Source organism: Glycine max, chromosome 14, assembly GCF_000004515.6.
Source record: "Glycine max cultivar Williams 82 chromosome 14, Glycine_max_v4.0, whole genome shotgun sequence".
NCBI classification, from domain to species: domain Eukaryota; kingdom Viridiplantae; phylum Streptophyta; class Magnoliopsida; order Fabales; family Fabaceae; genus Glycine; species Glycine max.
This window is the reverse complement of record NC_038250.2, coordinates 12,931,375-12,950,232: the sequence shown is the minus strand read 5'-3', so window position 1 is coordinate 12,950,232 and position 18,858 is coordinate 12,931,375. Positions and strand designations below refer to the sequence as shown.

The 18,858-nt window shown below is 28.0% G+C and overlaps 2 long non-coding RNA genes across 5 annotated transcripts; one reads left to right on the top strand and one right to left on the bottom strand.

Moving 5' to 3' along the window:
* The first annotated feature begins 6,803 nt into the window (after positions 1 to 6,803).
* On the top strand, positions 6,804 to 11,375 carry LOC112999317 (uncharacterized). 4 transcript variants are annotated; one of them, XR_005888252.1, is made up of 8 exons: positions 6,804 to 7,265; positions 7,560 to 7,605; positions 8,081 to 8,229; positions 8,577 to 8,724; positions 9,473 to 9,518; positions 9,991 to 10,139; positions 10,487 to 10,545; positions 10,902 to 11,375. It is a non-coding gene; the product is annotated as an uncharacterized lncRNA (long non-coding RNA). The 4 variants fall into 4 exon arrangements; XR_005888254.1 differs by lacking the exon at positions 10,902 to 11,375 and adding an exon at positions 7,801 to 7,915 and having other exon boundaries at positions 10,487 to 10,890; XR_005888253.1 differs by lacking the exon at positions 10,902 to 11,375 and adding an exon at positions 7,801 to 7,915 and having other exon boundaries at positions 6,804 to 7,605; positions 10,487 to 10,890.
* A 4,615-nt stretch (positions 11,376 to 15,990) lies between these two features.
* On the bottom strand, positions 15,991 to 18,486 carry LOC112999322 (uncharacterized). The gene is made up of 4 exons (XR_005888267.1): positions 18,387 to 18,486; positions 16,468 to 18,217; positions 16,270 to 16,334; positions 15,991 to 16,152 (listed from the first exon to the last, which is right to left on the bottom strand). It is a non-coding gene; the product is annotated as an uncharacterized lncRNA (long non-coding RNA).
* Between the last annotated feature and the right edge of the window lie 372 nt (positions 18,487 to 18,858).

Sequence of the window (18,858 nt, the reverse complement as noted above, 5' to 3'; positions counted from 1 at the left end):
TCTCACAACTCTAAACTAAAGAGAGAGAGAGGGAAGTGGTAGAAAAGTATTTACATCAAAAGTTGAAATGTTCGAAGATTAAAAATAGAAAAGTTTTTTTTGGGGGGGGGGGGGGGGGGGGGGAAGGCAAACAATATGTTATTATTGACACCAGTAGTAATAAATATATATAGTAGCAATAAATATTCAATAACCAAGGAAAATCCCCCAATCGGTAACCATTGAAAACTAAAGAGAAAAATTATACCACCGATAAATGATTATAACTCCTATAAAGCTGTTGTATTTCCTATCCAAAGCGCAGAAGCATTCTCAACACCTTCCCCAATATTCATTGAGCTGGCCTTATCGCACCTACCCAAGTAGACAGAGGTCATTCTCCCTCACTTCCTCGTTTGGAATTTAATTCCCAGCACCAGCCACTCCTGTGTGAAAAATGGAAAAGTTGATTTAGCATTCTAATCATTCACTGCTCTTGGAGTAAACAGACGAAGGTGGCAAAGTGGCTCAACATTCCTGTGAAAAATATATGCCTTTTTTTATCTTTGATTACAAGATAACCCATAATACAAGGCCTATGAATCAAAGGCATCCCAAGAGGCAAATGAACATGACAAAGAAAATTGGAAAAAATATAGCTCCAAGGTTGGTAAAATAGACATTTTGAAAAACAGGTCACTTATTTCTATCGGGTGATGGAGATTAGGATTCAGATTTTAGCTTGGTTTATGGAAGAAAGAGATCAGGGTTCAGATTTCTAATTTATGTTCAGATTTTTTTTTATAATTCAAAATAGTTGCAGTTTGAATTTTTTTTTAAAATATTTTAATTAATCAAGGATTAATTTGAAAAAAATAAAAATTTTCAAATTAATAATAAGATAAGTGACTTGATATTTTTATTGGTTAAAAAATCAACAGTATCAAAACTTTCAATTTTTTATGATATATAAAATGAAGATGTTAAATTTAAGATTGAATTTTATTAAAATAAAGAAAAGGAAATAAAATATATGTAAAACTAAAACATTAGACTAAAATTATAACTTTTCTAAAATTGAAGAACTATTGCATAAACATATTAGAACCAAAATCAATGATATAAAATTAAATTTAGTCAAAAAGAAATTGTCAAAAGGTATTGTATTATATTTTCCTGCAAGCACACTGGCATTGTTTTTGGGTCTCATCAGCATACTAGGCTTCAGCCCGTTCGATCCATATATACTGCTACAAAGTTGTGGCTGTTGTTTCCTGCACCTCTTTTTTAGCATTCTGAATGACCAATTCAAAATGTAATTGATTACAAATTTTAACTTCTGGAATGGTCAATCTAAAAGATAAAAAAGAAAAAAGGATCAGGACGCAACTTCAAAGTGCAAAAGCAACAAACCCATAGTTGTGCCACATTGTAGGCCATGACCCATAAAAATGAGTACCAGCTTTCACAGCATACTGCATACGCCATATAGGAATGTAACTCCAACGCCACAAAATTTTATAGATATCTGGATAAAAAAAATTGTCTTCGTATTTTCAACAAAAAATTATGGCACATTTAGTCATATCATTCTATTATATTTAAAATAATACCTTTTTCGGCCATTATCTTTCAAACAGAATTTTTTGGTGGAGATTACAACGGAAAATAATCTTACTCAAATCAAGTAGGATTATTATAAATGACAAAATTTTCTCACTAAATATTTAATGCAGCTATATATTTAATATTCAAACTGTTTTTTGCAGCTATGTATTTAATACTGGAACTTAAGATCAAGCATAATATAATTTTTTTATGCAAAGTAAATTTTTTATAGATTTGATTTGGACAGTAAACATAACAGCCGGTTAACAATTGGTCTGAAAGACTTGCTATATACACCGTCATTTTTCTAAGTACACCCTCATTCCTTCTCATTAGTTTTTAATTACTCAATATAGCTTTTTTCCTTAAATTGATACACCCCTTGGAATGCCCCTCAGAAATTCCCCTTCATCTCTTCACACATCTTATTAACATGATATTTCATGTTCACATATAAAAAATAATATTAAAAAAGAAATAAAATTGTGACTAGTAAAACAAAATGAAACAATTATTTCTAATATCAATTGGGAGATGGGGATGTACTTAGCAAAAGTGGGAATAGAAATAGCATGTGCCTTATTAGAAATTGTTACCTCTCCATAACATAACAATTTTCAGCCCAGCGTTCATTCTGCACTTCATCCCATTACATCTATATATCACAAGAAAAAGTAATAGGATCTGGTGTCAAATTTTAAATAAAAATGGATATATTTAATAATTTTTTATCCAAAGTGAATTTTATTAAATTTTTCATAAAGTATATCAAGTATACATAATTTCATAAAGTGTAAAAATCATTTGGTAATTCGTGACACTATATATTTTTTTAACATGTGATATAATATTTAAAATAATTGAAAATCTATGGTATGAATCATATAAAATTATATATGTAGGGAAAATATAAAATAACGTTAAGTATAAAATCTAATAAAATGCCACTTCCAATTATTTTTATAAAAAATAAGTAAATCACCAATTTAATCTTTGAAATTATCTTTGTTAATTAAATTGGTCCTTAAAATTAATAAACTAACAAAATAATCTCTAAAATTATAAATTATCAATTAATTTATTCCATGAAATTGTAATAGTTAGTCAAATTAATCCATGGAATTAAAAAAAGGAAAAATTTGGGTCATACAAGCATAAATGCATGGTCAAGGTTATAAGTTATTCAATGTTCATATGACCATTTTAGAGAGAGTTATGTGTATTTTCTTTTAATTTTGATCGTTCAAATAAATCTAATAGTCTAGATTTATAATTCTCATTTCTCAAAACAAAATGTTCTCATTTATAATATATGTAAGATTAAATGATAAATTTAGTTCTTAAACTTGTATCTTGTTTTCATATTAGTTCCTAAAAACAAAAGTTTTGTAATTTTTTAATGTTTCATTTATGTTCCTAAAATCAATCAATGTTTTTTCATTTTAATCTCTAGTTAGAAACATAAGTAATATTTTTATCAACAATTATTAGTTGTTAGTTTTTATCAGGAAGGATTCAAACTCATGACTTTTCTTTACTCCTTCTTGGGAACTTAAGTGATAATAATGATATATTTTTAAGAAAAAAAATGAGTCCCTAAATTTTTTTAGATAATTTGAGTTTTTTTTTTATTTCAAGAATTAATGTAATAGCTAGATAGAAATTGAGAGACTAAATTTATCATGTAATCTTTACGTAATTATGTACAATAATTAAGAAAATAATTAAATACTTTCTATAAAAAAATATAATTATATTTAATTATCCTATCATTCTATTAATGTTTTCCCCTTTACAAACACAAAGGGTATCTTTAAACGAGGAGTGCAATTTATCAATAAAATCTATCTCTATACGCATTGTTAAACATCGAATCATGTATAGCATACATGACTGACTTAATTATTTGTTGATTTGTATCAGGCGTAATTAGTCTCTTTCATTTTAAAAATGTCAAGAGACAATAATAAAATAAAAGTAATTAGTATCTTCTTTATTTTTTAAAAGCAATTAATAAACTAAAATAACAATCTTTCTTGACTAATATTTTAAAATAAAAATCTTACATGGTTTTACCAAAAAACAAGACGCTCTGACTTTTCAAATTTGATAGCTACTCCCTCTGTACGTACCTAATTAAAATACTCATTCAAGAAATTCATGTTTTTAACAAAAATAATTAATTTAATTAATCATATCTGTAAATTAATTATACTATTATTTCAAAATTATCTTTTTTTTATATTTTTTATCCACTTAGTTATTTTTTTATTAATGTTGGAGAAAAAACAACATAGAAAATAAATTAATACAGCTAAAAATTTAAAAAAATCTCACAAAAAAGAATAAACAAATTTTTAAAAAGATTGTTATGATTATTAACGGTGGGAATATATCATTACTCCAATAATAATTGAAGGCTAAAACATCACATGGTAGAATTAAGGCTAAATTTTGTAGTGTAGTTTGTTTTGAATTTAGATATTATGGTTAATATTGGGACTTTAAATGTTAGAACTCCAAGTGTTGGTATCATTAGTGTTAGAATTTCTTAAGGTATTACTTTCAAGTACATTATTATTTGTTTCATCTTTATTTTATATTTATTTTTCCTATCATGTTTATATTATTAATGAATCATATTTTGTTCATTTATTTCAGCAAACATAATTGCAACAAATCTTCTTGTAGCAGAGCTTATTGTAAGAAATTAGTTTGTAGAAAATAGATGTGATTCGGACTATCATAATAAATATCGTTGAAGAATATTTTGTTTTAATTTGTATTAGTCTAGTTTAGAATGTTACGTTGATGATATTAAATGAATTAATTTTACTACCTTAAGACATTTGATAATATTTGTGTTAATTATATTGGATATTTAGATGAATCATGATATAAAATAATAGTTCTAAGATAAAAAAGATCAAATTTAAATGATAATCTGTTGGTCCGAACCAAACCAAATCGTTCATGAATGGATCGAGTTAGGTTGGGTTTCAAAAAAAATTTGTGAAAACCGAACTGAGTCAAACCAATCAAAATTGATTAAATTGGGTCATAAATTTGGTTAAAACCGGCCTAAACCGACCCACGAACACCATAAGCTAAAAAATATAATATATAAATCTATTTGGATAAATTTATGCAATTAAAAGTACTTCTAAGAAATTAAGAAAATAATTAAAATTAACTTTTGCATAAGTTAAAAATAATTTTTTAAAAAAGTTGTATGAGAGGATTTTTATGAACTATTTTATACATAACCTAATATTAGTTTATAGAAAAGTTTTTTTTTTCTCTTATCTTCAAAGACTTTTGGTTTATCCATATAGACCCATTTATCAATATAGACAAACTTAATTAGCTACTGGCACTAGGTGGTTTTGATTGCAAAGGAAGCATATCTAATCAACTCAGATTTATATTGTTGAAGTATGCTGAATATTTCGAGTAGTGACAACTGAGGAAGCCCAAGAATATCAAAGCAATACGTACATGCATGCATGGTGGACCTCTAATAAACTCCTTAAGATTTGCTTTATTTAATTTATTTTCTTTTCTGGTCCCTCTCTCCGAATAAGGCATAACTATTAGCTAGCGACGCATGAGTCAGAAAAGTAATCAATGGAAAATGGGAGGTTGTTCCTTCAATTAGTTGCCCAGAATCCCCCTAGCAATCAAACTCACTTCTCACAGACGCAACAAAAAAATGAATAATTATTATACTGTCATTATCAATATTATCACCCCCCACAATAATTATTATAGTATCATTATTATAATGTATCCAATAATATGTGCCCAATCCTGAAGCTTCTTTGTTGTTGCATAAAACCCTGATTTTAATAAATACTGAATAGGTCACAATCACATTCTCTTCATGTCATGCATGCATCTCATGAGTCCCACAACTTGATATAAGTAGTAGACATAGACCATAGCAATCAACGAAGGTTGCTCATAATCAAGAAGACTGGCTAATCTAGACTTGGTTTTCACACTCCATGTCCACGTGCTAGTCCTTTCCATACGTAGTTTTCCTTGTTCTTTGTCTGACTATTCAATTCAAGCTCAGACTTGGTTGGCTCAACTTGTCCTTTTTGTCATCATTGATTTTATACGCTTATGTGTCCTTTTCCTTTTCTGTTCTTCAACATTGTTACGAGAAATTCTTATTTATATATATTTTTAGTGTACAAGAAATAATTTTAATATGAATTAGATAAGATTATTATGGATGTCAAAGCTGTCCATTTAAATATTTAACAAATAGGACGGACTTGAATTGATCATGAGCACCGGTTAAGCTCAATGTTTTAAAAATGATCCACACTCGACCGTAATATCAACGGTGACATCAAGGTTATAGAAGTATTTGAGACCGCAACACAAGTGGAATTGTGATTCCACCATCCATATTTGTATGCAATTTTCTACAATAATTAATGGGGGATTTAAAATTTTGAGAAATTTTAAATTTTAAGAATTTTAATTACAAATTCTTTTATTTTCAAATTTTTGTGTTTGGATAAAAAAAATAAAATTATGAGAGTGAAAAAAATGAATGAAAAAAAAGAGAAAATATGATTGATGTGCTAGTTATACGTGTTCATTTATGCTCACACCCGATCGATATTTCATGAACTCAAACGGGAAGACGGTAAGAAAAAAATTTCAATTTCTCACCTTTTAAAAGGAAATTGAAATTCCAGATTTTTAATTATTTAAAATTCTGTTTTAAAATTATAAAATTTTAAATTTTTCAAAAAGAAACATCCAAACAATGAATTCTAGATTATAGAAATTCAAATTCTCTAATAAATTATTTTCCTCGATTAAAATTTTCTATTCAAACAAACTCTTAATTAATTTAAATATCCTATATCAATTGCTTCATGTACTTGCGGAGGTAGAAATTCCTATATATGTTCAAAGTATTTCAAATCTAATTAATTAAAATATAGTACCTGACATAACGACCGTCGTTTGCATTGAATGAACTTTCGGAATACTTTAAATATGATAATATTTGCTCCCTTTGTCGAATGTCGATGTTATCTTTTTTTTTTTTCAATATTTATAAGCAATATGAGATGAAGGACAACGTGTCTGTCTTTCGACCGGTTTCAAGTTTCAACCCAATAATAATAATAGTTATCTAATCTACTATATTATAAAAAAGAATCCCAGGAAAATTACTGGTGTGTCCGTGCTTCAACTGATGACACCTGTCCATTTTATTGGCTTATTGGTCATTTTATGCCCCTTCAGCTTTACCTTGGTTTTGTGCCACGTTTTATGCCACGTTGAGTGTTTAGCTTTGGCCATTCTGTTGGTGATGCACGTGGTTTTTTCTCCAGTGTTTCTGATCATTTCCCTACCAGCTTCAAACCTGCATCCTTCATTTGTGTCATTTCCCCACAAATTTGTTTCCTCTGTTTCCATTCTTTCTTCTTCATTTTGGTGTCTTCTTCAATTCCACTTTTTTCTTTTGTTTTCGGTTGAGTTTTAGAGCTACTGAGGGCTTCCATCTTCATTCTATTTTTTGCGATTTTGGTTTGGGTTCTTTTTCTTTGAATGGTCTGATTTTTTGTGGTTTTATTTTTGGAACAAGTTACAGTAACAACGGCAGCTTTGGCAAAGAATTTGTGGGAGAAGTTAAGAAGAAGATAGAGGTTCTTATATTTTGATTTTATTAAAACTGTGTTTATGTTTTTTTTGTCTGATTTTTTGTGGTTTTTTTGGATGCTTCGTTGTTATTTTTTCCTTGAAATCCTGTTGCAGATTATTTTGGTATCGCAGGAAATGATCCCAAAGTAATAATTTTCCCTCTTTTTTTATTTTATTTTTGTGGTTGACTCAGATTCTTCTCCTGTTAAAGCTGTTCACGCACTTTATAACAATATATATGAGTGTGATTTTCAATTTCTTGAATCTGAAATCTAATTACATGCATGTTTTCTGTATAGGCTCTTCAAACTATTGGAGATTCTCTGTAACTTCAATCCAAGCAAGGTGTGAGCTCCGTCTTTTTCTTTAGTGATACCATATATAATTAGTTTAGTTTTCGTTTAAAAAAATATATGTCAAAGTGATTTTAAATAATTATGATCCTTATTTATTATGTGTTTGTCTATTGAAATTTTGTTTTATCCCAAAGTTCATTATCTCAATCCTAAAATTCTGATTATTTTTGGAAATTGATAATAGTTGACGCTGTCCAATAGATCAAAGATTTCTATAAGATCTCCAGAATCAAGTGACAAGGAGATTCATGCATGCGAAACAAATCCAAAAAGAAACACAAACAAGATACATAGAGAGTGTGAGTGGAGATGAAGAGGGCAAGAGAGTTGCTTGACAATATATATGATTTGATATTATTTTGTTGTTTGTGAAGGCTTTATTTTATTTTTTTTTTTTGCCCTTGACTTGAATGGGGTTCTAATGTATTGCTTTCTTTTTGTTATCTATTTGTGTGTGAGAGCAGATGGTTTAGGGTCGTGCTACTCTTAGAAAGCAATGAGTAATCCCTTTGCAGCGTGCTCACCAAGTGTATGAGAATATCACGCAGTGAAAGATCCCCGAAACCCAAATTCACGCAGTGTGCCTTGCATGCCCATCAAGCCTGATTTGAAGGTTTATTTTAGTACTGAATCTTATTTAAGCAAATGGACAAAGATTGAATCAAATTATACTCATAAGATTTTAATGAATTAATTACATCAATATATTTCACTTCAAAAAATTACATAAATTATTAATGAAGTTACTAAATTTTATAGTTGAATGCATGTTGTATTATTGGTTGGAAGCACGAGAACAAAATTGCCAGTTGTGGAAGTGACATTGCATTATCAATAATGACATTATATATACACTCTAATTTATTCAATATTGATTAATTTGTGTACTTTCTTTTTGTTGATTGAAAATCCTACTCTAAACTTTGTTCCTATGGCATTTGTTTTTACTATGGTGTACAGTGGCCGAAAGAGGCATGGATTCTGGGTCAAGATGTTTCTGTCGGGTTCACTTCAACCATGTATACTGTTCTTTTCCCTCACTTCTGGCTCCCGTTGTGTGCTCTGCTTCACACTACTGCCTCTCATCCACTCCCTATCGCTGCAATTTGTAACTTTTCTAACTGTATTGTAATTTTTTTCTTAGGATTCTCGCTAAATGTTATTGTCTCCTATACATTGAATTCGTGAGTTGTGTAGGATTCAATTTAATAATTATGTTTTTTGTTATTGTGATGTATATATTTTATTTTTTATTTCAATGTGATTATCTTGCAAAAAATTTCATGGACCAATAGATTATTGTATGTTTGGTATGTTAAGCTAATAGCAAATTTGGTAGATTTGCTTTAGCTGATATTGCTTAATTTGTTGAGCAGAGGATACCAAAGATACCACTAGATCATCAGAGAAAAATTTAATTGAAAAAGAGATTGAAACTTAAACTGTTGAAGTGCAAACGTAAGTTTATTATGCATATAATTTTAGTACCATTTTTGTTATATGATTTTGGTTCTTGGGTATGGCAGATTTTTTAGCGGGAGAAGTTAAGAAGAAGATAGAGGTTCTTATATTTTGATTTTATTAAAACTGTGTTTATGTTTTTTTTCTGATTTTTTGTGGTTTTTTGGGATGCTTCGTTGCTATTTTTTCCTTGAAAGTCTGTTGCAGATTATTTTGGTATCGCAGGAAATGATCCCAAAGTAATAATTTCCCCTCTCTTTTTATTTTATTTTTGTGGTTGAGTCACGAGATTCTTCTCCTGTTAAAGCTGTTCACGCAATTTATAACAATATATATGAGTGTGATTTTCAATTTCTTGAATCTGAAATCTAATTACATGCATGTTTTCTGTATAGGCTCTTCAAACTATTGGAGATTCTCTGTAACTTTAATCCAAGCAAGGTGTGAGCTCCATCTTTTTCTTTAATGATACCATATATAATTAGTTTAGTTTTCGTTAAAAAAAATATATGTCAAAGTGATTTTAAATAATTATGATCCTTATTTATTATGTGTTTGTCTATTGAAATTTTGTTTTATCCCAAAGTTCATTATCTCAATCCTAAAATTCTGATTATTTTTGGAAATTGATAATAGTTGACGCTGTCCAATAGATCAAAGATTTCTATAAGATCTCCAGAATCAAGTGACAAGGAGATTCATGCATGCGAAACAAATCCAAAAAGAAACACAAACAAGATACATAGAGAGTGTGAGTGGAGATGAAGAGGGCAAGAGAGTTGTTTGACAATATATGATTTGATATTATTTTGTTGTTTGTGAAGGCTTTATTTTTTTATTTTTTTTGCCCTTGACTTGAATGGGGTTCTAATGTATTGCTTTCTTTTTGTTATCTATTTGTGTGTGAGAGCAGATGGTTCAGGGTCGTGCTACTCTTAGAAAGCAATGAGTAATCCCTTTGCAGCGTGCTCACCAAGTGTTTGAGAATATCACGCAGCGAAAGATCCCCGAAACCCAAATTCACGCAGTGTGCCTTGCATGCCCATCAAGCCTGATTTGAAGGTTTATTTAAGTACTGAATCTTATTTAAGCAAATGGACAAAGATTGAATTAAATTATACTCATAAGATTTTAATGAATTAATTACATCAATATATTTCGCTTCAAAAAATTACATAAATTATTAATGCAGTTACTAAATTTTATAGTTGAATGCATGTTGTATTATTGGTTAGAAGCACGAGAACAAAATTGCCAGTTGTGGAAGTGACATTACATTATCAATAATGACATTACATATACACTCTAATTTATTCAATATTGATTAATTTGTGTACTTTCTTTTTGTTGGTTGAAAATCCTACTCTAAACTTTGTTCCTGTGGCATTTGTTTTTACTATGGTGTGCAGTGGCCGAAAGAGGCATGGATTCTGGGTCAAGATGTTTTTGTCGGGTTCACTCCAACCATGTATACTGTTCTTTTCCCTCACTTCTGGCTCCCGCTGTGTGCTCTGCTTTACACTACTGCTTATCATCCACTCCCTATCGCTGCAATTTGTAACTTTTCTAACTGTATTGTAATTTCGTTCTTAGGATTCTCGCTAAATGTTATTGTCTCCTATACACTTAATTCGTGAGTTGTGTAGGATTCAATTTAATAATTATGCTTTTTGTTATTGTGCTGTATATATTTTATTTTTATTTGAATGTGATTATCTTACAAAAAATTTCATGGACCAATAGAATATTGTATGTTTGGTATGTTAAGCTAATAGTAGATTTGGTAGATTTGCTTCAGCTGATATTGCTTAATTTGTTGAGCAGGGGATACCAAAGATACCACTAGATCATCAGAGAAAAATTCAATTGAAAAAGAGATTGAAACTTAAACTGCTGAAGCGCAAACGTAAGTTTATTATGAATATAATTTTAGTACCATTTTTGTTATATGATTTTGGTTCTTAGGTATGGCAGATTTTTTAGCAAAAAATGGGGAAGAAGAGAAAGCACAGTGAGACAACTCATGATGAGGCATAACCCCAAAAGGAATGCACACATCTTGGTTTGATCTGTGCCTTAGCTGTACGGACAATGGGATGCATTCGTGTTGATAAAATTACTGAATATCTGTGTGATCCCCTTCCACGATGCCTAAAGATTTTGGATAATCGTTATACTGCTTCCAAAAGTAATTTTTTTCAGAATTAAAGTGCTGAAGAGTATTTTCCTCTAGAAATATGTTTCAGTATTGAAAAGTACATTTAAAACGGTTTAAAATGGTTATCTTCAAACATGCACTTATTAGTAGTCCTTTATTCATTTTGGAAAAGGAAGACAAATATATATATTCATGCTTCAAGGTGATTTTCCGTGGACTAGCAAGATAAATTAAATTTATAAGAATAGTCATAATATTTTATTTACTATTGACTTAATTATTTAAATGATTTCTGCAATTTTGTATTTTAAATCATAAATTTTATTCTTATTTCAACAAGATAGATTAATTCAAAGTCTATGAGGTTTGTGATACCATTAAATTATCCTAAGTATAGCTTTAAGATTCTATTTTTTATTATTATTATTATTATTATTATTATTATTATTATGTTAATTTTATATGCATATTAAACTTTACAATAGCGCTTACCAAGCGACCCATGTACTGCAGATGAAATATCCGATCATACAACCACCGTCGATAATCCAATTTGCCGCTACTTTTCACAACCACAAAGTCATGTTTTACTATGTTTTCATTGCCTAAATTTTTTTATTTACGAAATAGGAGTCAGTAGCAAATTACGAGACCATAACAATCCATCATAACTACCAGTTTGACATACACTTCATCCCTTCAACTAGACCAACAAACATGTGACACAACAAGACATATATTCAAAGATCATATCTAAACGGTTGAAATTTTAAAACAATGTTTTGTTAATTTAATTGTTGAATAATTAATTATTTAATTATTAATATTCAGCTTTTTTTATTTTGTTAATTTTGTTATTGTTACCCTTATTTAGTTATTAATATTCAGCCTTTTATGCTTTAACATTGAATTGCAATAACTTAAGAAACAACCCGTGCGTTACGCACGGGTTACATGCTAGTAGTTATAAAAAATTAAAACAGTTCCCATTTGAGTTTTTACATTTGCTGACACATGTTGAACTTGTGCCGATGATAGGAAATTTGGTGATGGGAAATCTCTTGATTTATGCTAACCTCCGTATGGTTTATTTCTAGTTTTTTTATACCCGTACTTATCAGTGCGTAATGTTTTCAAGATGGAGAAAGATTAAAAAAAAAACAAGAGATCAAAACTGCATATTAGAAATTATTATAGAATGATCAAAATTATAATTTAATTTAATTTTTTAAAAAAAATATTTTTAAGAAAATGAGGAAATGATCAGGAAAGTAAATGCTTGAGAAAACATAACCGACAAACAGATATAACAATATTGCATGATTATTTACTTATTCGAATAAAATAATCTTGAATGATTACAATTAATAAAATAGTTGATAAGATAAAACATTTTTAAGAAAAACATTTTTCAGTGTATCGACAAGGAATGAAACTAGCATTTCATATAAGACTAATCATGTATGATTACAATTTTTAAAAGAAATTATAATTATATAAGTTAAAATAAAAAGTAATTTGTGTATCATATTATCTTTCCGTATAAGACTTGGATAATACCTTTTTAAAGATTTAATTAAAGTCATGTATTCCAAATATTGAATGAGAGACTATTAAATCTTGACATTGGGTCACTCATGAATGTTTAGTCCATGAGGATGAGAGGGAGTGTTAAAATGCTCTTGATGGGTTTGGATTATGTTCAAGGTACTCTTTTACTAATGATCAAAAGTTGTTGGCAATGCACGTTAATGATCAAGGAATCATAAAAAAGTAAAGATAAATTTTTAAGGTTGACTTAGTGGTTATAAAAAAGGAAAGAAAAAATTACGAATTTGAATTTTTTTATTAATAAAATTAAACAAATTAATATTTATTGATAAAAAAATATATAAAGTAAACGCATCATAAACTTTATTTTTACTAAGGCCAACGTGTGATATTTATGGATGACCTTAGTAGTAATCTCTAATAGAGACTTTTAATAAAGATTATACACATTTTAAATAATCAATAAAATATCAAAGCAGTGATTTTTTTTCTTCAAAAGAAATTAAGCTAAATATGCACATGCTTATTTAATTATGTGTGTGTTAAATGTGTTATTTTAATGATATTTAAATTTTACAAGAGGAGCTAATTAGAGCACACTCTACATATAAATATTACTTCAAATGTACTATCTCTAATCGGTTAAAACTTATTAAAAATTACAAAAAGAGATCGAGAGAATAATTAAATATGTTATAAGACTCACAAAATTTTCTTTCTTTAATAAATTTCCACTAATAAAATATCAAGGTGTTCCTATCATTTCTCTAAATTTTATTACAAATTATGATATCATGTAGTTATGATACAATACATATAGTTATAAACAAAAATAAGTAAGAGATCATAAATATAATATAAAGGGAAAACATGTATATATTATTTAATTGAATAATAAAATATGATAAAATAAACTTTAAAAAATTTAATGTTATATTTTTCATCCAAATGAAAAATAAATTTATAATTTGTAAAATCATAACATATTGCATCGCAATTACACCCAAAATACAACGATTTGTAATAAAAATGTCATTGTGTGTTATTTCAAATAACAAAATAATTTTTTTATATATTATTTTTTTAAAATGATTAAACGAATAAGAAAAACATTTTTAAAAGCATTTTATTCAAAATAGAAGTAGTATTTCACGAGGAAAAGGTTGAAACAAATAAGAAATTATGAAAAATGACAAATTTTAAAAATATTTATAAGCTTATAAAATTAATAACTATTTCTTCAATAAGATTAACTGAATGCACAAATGCTTATTTTATTATATGTTATTTTTAAAAATATTCAACTATTTAAAATTTACTAGTACAACCTGAATGTATGTAATCATATAATTGTGAATAAAAATAAATACGAGACAATAGATATAAAGTGGACAAATTTAAATACAAGACAATTAAATAATAAAAAAGGATAAAAAAACATTTTGTAAAATTCTATTAAATATGTTTTCCTCGCAAATGAAAATGATTCTTAATGTGCATATATTATATAAAAATATGTTAAACATAAAAAAAAAGGAGTTGATTGAATGTAATAAGATAGAATTTTGTATCTAACGTGTCATAGGTTCAATCATAGAGTATTATGGCTCTTACTTTTTAAGTATTTAAAATATTTAATAAATTTCTAGAATTTTAGTTGCTTCTAAATTCATTCAATCATAGAGTATTATTGTTCTTACTTTTTAATTGATTTTGGTCACAAAGTGATTTGGACTTATCTTAATCCTATAAAATCGGCTTGTAAGGTGAGGAGTACTCCCAATTTATATAGTTCATCGAGCATTGTCTTTATTCGATGTGAGACTTCAATATGTTTCATTTTTCTCATGGTTACTCGCCATGTGAGACTTTCAACACACCTCTCTATCTAGGTGTGACCACAAATCCTATGAATCTTAGTGGATAAAAAATCAAATATAATCTCATGTATTTTTTTTCGGGCAAAGGTTATTCTGTCATTCATTATTTTACTTCTTACATTTTTTTCCTTTCTTTAATCTTTCTTTCTTTTTATTTCTTTTGAACTAGTAAATTAGGATATAATTTTGGGTAAAATATGTTTGGGTTCTCTGTATAATTTGAAAAATATTAATTTCATTCTCATAAATTTTTTTGTATTAATTTAATCCTTGTAAATATAAAAAATATTTTTGTTTATATTCAGTTGTAATTCCATTAGATAATTTCGTAACATGGCTAAGAGGCTTAATTACTTTCTCTCTACCTTATCAAGCACACTCAGAAGATAAGAGAATCCACCATTGTTATTGTAAATCATGCTGATTTTGATGATGTCAAAAAGAATTTGCTTGACAAAGGGAGAGAATGTGAATCATGCATATCTTGATGATGTCGGAAAAGAAATCACTTGATTGTCATCATCAAAAAGGGGGAAAAGGTGAATGTATGATGATTTTGACACTATTAGAAAATATGTTTTCTACATCGGTTATTTATGACTTTCAATATCGGTTTTTGAACCGATGTTGAAAGTACCGACGTTGATAGTATTATCGTTAACATCAGTTTTTTAAAAACCAATGTTAACGTAAAATTACCAACATCGGTTATATAAATAACCGATGTTAGTAATATGAAAAAATCGATGTTAACGTACAACATTAACACATTCGTTAACATCGGTTTTTCCAAAAAACCGATGTTAACATTTTCGATATTAACATCGGTTTTTTTTACAAAAAAATCGATGTTATCGTACGTTAACATCGGTTTTTCCAAAAAACCGATGTTAACTATCAACATTAACACATTTGTTAACATCGGTTTTTCCCAAAAACCAATGTTAACTGTCAAATTAACACATTCGTTAACATCGATTTTTTCAAAAAAATCGATGTTGTTTTCAAGAATTTTTTTTTAAATAATGTCTTTGTTTTTACAAAAAAACCAAAATTTAACCTGTAAATTTAAAATCAGACCACACAGCACACAACATATATCATTTGCATTCTGCTTTCAAATAGGTTTTAGTAGAAAACTAGCTATCAACAAAGGTTATTCAATGTTAAAATGAAACAACAATTGTAAAAAATGTAATGCAAAGTATTTAAACTAATTAAGTAACCTAAAGTTACATAGTTGTCTAACATCCTATGTTTGATTTCTAACTTTTAGATTATACTGTGTCCACTGGATGCGAAGCGCCTTGAATCTCTCTGCTTCTAATGGTCTAACTTCATTAAAATACTGCATGATCAAATAAAATAAATAAATTAATAATGTAATAACAATTATAAGAAAACCAACTTTGTTTGAAATAAATCATACACATCAGAATTCTCCGCTCGCAGACTTGTCTCAGTCAGAAGGCCCATTCAATTTCCTCTGCAAGAATAAGCAAGAAATCAGAATAAAAAGAACATCAATAAATCTACATGGCACCAAAGCATCAATAACTCATTTATGCACTCCAAGACATCAGAAATTATCTAATCAGTAAACCTTGACCGAAGCCATGCTAAAGTTAGAAACTTCCAAATTCACCAGATAGCATCAGATATTGCATCCTACAATTTTAACAAAAATGGAACAAGACAATGAATAAACTCCAGGCTAAGAGAAAAATAGGGTCTAAATAAAAAACAAAAGCAAAAATTATATACATTTATGCCAAAGGCAGAGATCGAAGTACAAACTTACTTGCAGCTTTTTAAAGAAATAAGCAAATATCATACAGGATTTCCTATATGATTAAACTTTTTTAGTTAGGGATAATAAGAGGAATAGTTATTCCATCAACAATGAGCAAATATCATACAGTAAAAATACTATAGATGAATTAATATTTAGACACTTAGAACCAAAATCCCTAAAAAAATAGAAAGAATAGAAGAATAAAAAGTCAAAAAGTAAAAAAAAAAAGGATCAAAAAGTCAAATAAAAAGCTGGTCAAAATCAGGCAAAAAATAAATTAGTTAGCAGGAAATTGATTCACAATATGTAAATAAATAATGTTTAATACGGTAGTAAGGGTGGGGATAAAGAAAAATGTAAGGGTGATTCTTGTTTTTTTTTTGTCTCAAATTGGATAATAAGGAATCATTTTTTATTTTATTATTGGGATAAAGAAAAATGGTCACACATCATTTCAAGTCATGACTACTTGTTTTCGTAAATTTAATCGCAAGACAAAATTTGATGAAATAGATTTAATATGTCCTAACTATTAGCTTTTATATCTGTTGCCAGCTAACTAATTATTAGGTCCTTAATTTTATAGAGTAATTTTACAAAATATATTCTGTATATATTCAAAACAAAGTGACATAAAAATATATATTAGTAGAATTTAATTAGCATCATAAAAGTGAAGTAAATAAATATTGATGCATGATATAGTTTACTTTGGCTACCAAATCTAAATAACTTCAACACAAGACTATAAATAATTTTAAAATAAATATTTTTTTAAGAAATTGATGGAATTTATTTCTTAAAATAAGTAAATTTTTTAAAACAAAAATAATTTAGAAAAATACATTATAAAAATAAAAAAATACTTATTATATTAAAATAAATATATATTTCAATAAATAAATTTAAAAAAACTTCCGCTAAAGACTCCAAAGAAAATTTATGAAGATTTTGCATTTAAAATCCCCTTTATTTGTTGAGTTGCTGGGCTATAAACTCCCACAATAATTCCCCCAACTATGTGGCTGGTGGGATTATCATAAGAATACAATAATGAAAAGGCTGGTGAGACTTTTAGAGGCTCTCTCTGTGGAAAAGGATAGAGGGAAGCACTGAAAATAACGAGGAGAGGACCAAAAGAAAAAGCATGGGAAGAAAGGGGACATGGGCCTCCACAAGGGATTATCAAATTAAAGTTGGAGTCACATATGATATGCAAATAGGAAAAGGTGCGCAACTACTGCTAACAACAATGGAGATATTAACCATCAAACGCGTCGGATTATTTAGCTTAATTAATATTTGAGTTTTTCGAGTTCAACTCTTAGATATATAACTATTAAAAATTAATAAGAAAATTTTTATTATTTATAATAATTTTATTTAACTCAAAACAGATTTTCTTCCATAAAAAAAAAGTTTTACTTTAATTGGGTTCTTGTAATATCTCTGTTAAGATTAAAAAAAAATCTTCGCATTAAGAGTGTTAATTTTACTAAATAAAGCACATCATGCTCATTAGAAGAAAAAAAGGGGGCTATATTTCTTGACATTACTAAATACCCATTTGAAAAAAGAAAAAAAAAGTTAGCAAAGTGCAGGTGAATAAAAAGATAGGGAGAAAATAAGGAGTAAAACTTAGTGCTTCAGCACTGGGGCCGATTCCGTTGTCGATGGAGGAACCAGAAGATTCTCTAGCATCTTTCTCTAACTACTTGTTCTTCGAACCCCTGCGGAACAAATCTCAATCAAAACCCTAACAAACACAACACCACAAATTCAAAAACAAAACTAAAAACCAATCTCAACTTCCTCAAAACAAGAACAACAACAACCGTAATACCAACAGTGAAACCACAAACACATTTACAAAAAATCGAATTTAGAATAAAAAATCACAAAACATGTGAAAAATGGCAAAGTACCTGGCGAGTGACGACAACAAAAGCGTTGATAGGAATTAGGGGTTGGAGCGGTGGAGTGAAAGGTTCCGATTTGAGAAATTAGAGCACAAAGGATTTGGACTGTGTGTGTAATTTTATTGCTTTAACCGTGTGTGTATGGAGATATGAACTAGGTAAAAAAGCTATAATTTAAAAAAATGATATATATATATATATATATATATATATAAAATTTATTTGTTCTTATCGAATTTTATTATATTAGCTTCTTTGAATAGATATATAGAGATTTAATTAAATAATATTTGATTAATTATCTTATGATTGTGTCTTATTAATTAAATATGTGGTTAATTAATTATGAATTAAATTAAATTACATTTAATTTATATTTGTTCCAATTGATTAGTAATTAAATATTTGTTCTGATTAAATTAGAAATATTATTTTAAAAGATAAATACAATATATAAAATAAAAAAATATATAAATAT